Consider the following 4312-nt stretch of genomic DNA (forward strand, 5'->3'; position numbering starts at 1 on the left):
GCAAAGGAAACTATCAGCAATGTGAAGAGAGAGCCTACAGAGTGGGAGAAAATCTTTGCCACTCATACTTCAGATAGAGCACTAATTTCCAGAATATATAAAGAACTCAAAAAACTCTACACCAAGAATACAAATAACCCAATCAACAAATGGGCTAAGGAAATGAACAGACACTTCACAGAGGAAGATCTACAAGCAATCAACAGATATATGAAAAAATGTTCAACATCTCTAGTAATAAGAGAAATGCAAATCAAAACTACCCTAAGGTTCCATCTCACCCCAATTAGAATGGCGATTATCAAGAATACAAGCAACAATAGGTGTTGGAGAGGATGTGGGAAAAAGGTACACTCATACATTGCTGGTGGGGTTGCAATGTACTTTGCACTTTCCAGAGTGCAGCCACTCTGGAAAGCAGTGTGGAGATTCCTCAGAAAGCTTGGAATGGACCCACCATTTGACCCAAATATCCCACTCCTTGGCCTATACCCAAAGGACTTAAAATCAGCATACTACAGTGATGCAGCCACATCAATGTTCTTAGCTGCTCAATTCACAATAGCCAGATTGTGGAATCAACCTAGATGTCCTTCAATTGATGAATGGAATAAGAAACTGTGGTATATATATATACAATGGAATATTACTCAGCCATAAAGAATAATAAAATTATGGCATTTGTAGGCAAATGGATGAAATTGGAGAATATCATGCTAAGTGAGATAAGCCGATCTCAAAAAACCAAAGGACCAATGATCTCACTGATAAGCGGATGATGACACATAATGGGGGGTGGGAGGGGGGCAAGAATGGAGGAAGGAGGGACTGTATAGCGGGAAAAGAGGGGTGGGAGGAGTGTGGGGGAAGGAAAAAAATAACAGAATGAATCAAACAACATTACCCTATGTACATGTATGATTATACAAATGGTATGCCTCTACTTCATGTACAAACAGAAACAACATGTATCCCATCTGTTTACAATAAAAATAAATTTAAAAAAAAGAAAAGAAATACTAACCAGAGCAATTAGACTAAAAAAATTAAAGGGATATGAATAGGAAAAGAGGAACTCAAGCTGTCACTATTTGCTGATGACATGATTCTATATTTAGAGGATCCAGAAAACCTTTAGACCTCATCAATGAATTCAGCAAAATAGCAGGATATAAAATCAACACACATAAATCTAAATCATTTTTATACATAAGCAATGAAACATCTGAAAGGGAAATGAGGAAAACAACTCCATTCGCAATATCCTCAAAAAAAAAAAACAAAAAAAAAAACAAAAAAAAAACTTGGGAACCAATCTAACCAAAGAGGTAAAAGATCTCTTCAGTGAAAACTACAAAATATTGAAGAAAGACATTAAAGAAGACCTTAGAAGATGGAAAGATCTCCCATGTTCTTGGATAGAAAGAATTAATATTATCAAAACAGCCATACTTCCAAAGGCACTATACAGATTTAATGTAATTCCAATTAAAATCCCTATGACATTTCTCATAGAAACAGAAAAAGCAATCATGAAATTCATCTGGAAGAACAAAAGACCCAGAATAGCCACAGCAATCCTGGGCAAGAAGAGTGATGCAGGAGGTATCGCTATACCAGAACTTAAACTATACTATAGAGCAATAGTAACAAAAACAGCATGGTACTCACACCAAAATAGACAGGTAGATCAATGGTACAGGATAGAAGACATGGAGACACACCCACATAAGTACAATAACCTCATACTAGACAAAGGTGCCAAAAACTTACAAGGGAGGAAAGATAGCCTGTTCAACAATGGTGCTGGGAAAACTGGAAATCCATATGCAGTAAAATGAAATTAAACCCCTATCTTTCACCCTGCACAAAACTCAACTCAAAATGGATCAAGGAATTTGGAATCAGACCAGAGACCCTGCACCTTATAGAAGAAAAAGTAGGTCCAAGTCTCCAACTTGTTGGCTTAGGACCAGACTTCCTTAACAAGACCCCCATAGCACAAGAAATAAAAGCAAGAAGCAATAAATGGGATAGATTCAAACTAAAAAGTTTTTTCTCAGCACAGGAAATAATCAATAATGTGAAAAGAGAGCCTACGGAGTGGGAGAAAATCTTTTCCACACACACTTCAGACAGAGCACTCATCTCCAAAGTTTATAAAGAACTTAAAAAACTTTACACCCAAAATACAAAGAACCCAATCAATAGATGGGCTAAGGAAATGGGCAGACACTTTGCAGAAGATATACAGGTGATCAACAAATACATGATCAATAAAGTATCATCCTTTCTAAGAGAACTACAAAACAAAAACAAAAACAAAAAAAATACATGAAAAAATGTTCATCATCCCTAGTAATTAGAGAAATGCAAATTAAAACCACCTTAAGATTTCATCTAACTCTAATTAGAATGGTATCATCAAAAACACAAGCAATAATAAGTGTTGGCAAGGATGTGGGGAAAAAGGCATACTCATACATTGCTGGTGGAGTTGCAATTGGTACAGCCACTTTGGAAAGCAGTATGGAGATTCCTCAGAAAGCTTGGAATGGACCCATCATTTGACCCAGCTATCCCACTCCTCAGTTTATACCCAAAGGACTTAAAATTAGTATCCTACAGTGACGCAGCCACATCAATGTTCGTAGCTGCTCAATTCACAATAGCTAGATTGTGGAACCAACAGATGGATAAAGAAACTGTGGTATATATACACAATGGAATATCACTCAGCCATAAAGAAGAGTAAAATTATGGCATTTGCTGGTAAATGGATGAAGTTGGAAAATATCATGCTAAGTGAAATAGGCCAAGCCCAAAAATCCAAAGGCCAAATGTTTTCTCTGATAAGTGATGACAATATATAACGATGGGGGGTGATGGGGGGAAGAGAAGAATGAAGGAACTTTGGATGGTGTAGAGGAGAAAGGGGTGGGAGGGAGTAGGGATGGAAAAATAGTAGAATGAAACAGATAGTATTACCCTGTATATATATACATGTATGATTACACAAATGGTGTGAATCTACATTGTGTACAACCACAGAAATGAAAAGTTGTACCCCATTTGTGTACAATGAATCAAAATGTGTCTGTAAAAATAAAAAATATTTTAATAAAAAAATAAAACTTTATCCATCATAGGAGCAGGTTTTTTGTTTTTTTTTTTTTTTAGTTTGTTTTTTTATTTTTAGTACTGGGTATTAAACCCAGGGGTGCTCAACCACTGAGCTACATCCCCAGCCCTGTTTATTTTATTTTATTTTTTTTTATTTTTGGCGGTGCTGGGGATTGAACCCAGGGCCTTGTGCTTGACAGGCAAGCACTCTACAAACTGAGCTACATCCCCAGCCCCTGTTTAGTTTTCATTTCGAGACAGGATCTCACTTAGTTGCTTAGAGCCTCACTAAATTGCTGATGCTGGTCTGGAACTTGCAATCCTCCTGCCTCATGCCTTGGGATTACAGGCATGAGCCACCCTGCCCAGCTCTTATAGGAACAATTTTGAGACCACCTGACCCTGACCCCCTGATTGCCTGGTTTGAGAGTTCATAATGGTAGCACAGAATGAACTTTGGACCAACTACAGAAACCCCCATATTCACAAGTTCGATTCCATGTCTAAGGAGTGGTGAGTCTTGTTCCCACTTGGGAATAAAAATATTGTGGGGATCTTTCTGGCCACCTTCCCAGTTGAGTGACTTGGGGGTTTTCACTGGCACAATGATCTCACATTGGGCACAAGGACGGAGATGACTTGCTCTTCTGCTGGCTCCTGGCCCTGAGCCAGATCATTTCACTGCAGGCTCCATTGTGTCTACCACTCACAATGGTAGAGATAGGAGGTGGAGATAGGCTAGTTTGAGGAAGGGGATGAGCTAAAGTGTGAGAATGACCCCTAAATCAACCAGACATGGCGAGGCTGGGTCCTACTGTGGCCGTCCCTGGAGATCAGGGATGCACAGCAGGAATGGGGTAGTGGGGAATCTTGGGCAGGGATAAATTCAGGACAGATGGGCAGGATAAAAGGGCACTGGGGGTGTTGTGGGTGTGGCCCAGTGGTTGAGTGCTTGCCTAGCATGCATGAGACCCTGGGTTCAATCTCTGTAACAGGAAGAAAGAAAAGCAAAGCACTAAGAGTGTGGGAAAGTTCTGGACTGCCAGGGCTGCGTGCGGAACCAGATGCCTAGGGATGGGAGAGGCAGAGGTTCTGGTCCTTACCACTGTGTTTGGCTCATTCAGGGCATCTAAGATTGTCATGTGCCTGGGAGACCAGGTGGTGGCATGGAGACACTCCAAAGGCGACT

At 39.8% G+C, this 4312-nt stretch overlaps 1 non-coding gene across 1 annotated transcript; it reads right to left on the bottom strand.

Moving 5' to 3' along the window:
- Window positions 1-3281: 3281 nt before the first annotated feature.
- Trnad-guc (transfer RNA aspartic acid (anticodon GUC)) lies at window positions 3282-3354 on the bottom strand. The gene has a single exon. It is a non-coding gene; the product is annotated as a tRNA-Asp (tRNA).
- Between the last annotated feature and the right edge of the window lie 958 nt (window positions 3355-4312).

The sequence above is a fragment of the Sciurus carolinensis genome, chromosome 2, assembly GCF_902686445.1.
Source record: "Sciurus carolinensis chromosome 2, mSciCar1.2, whole genome shotgun sequence".
Taxonomy (NCBI): domain Eukaryota; kingdom Metazoa; phylum Chordata; class Mammalia; order Rodentia; family Sciuridae; genus Sciurus; species Sciurus carolinensis.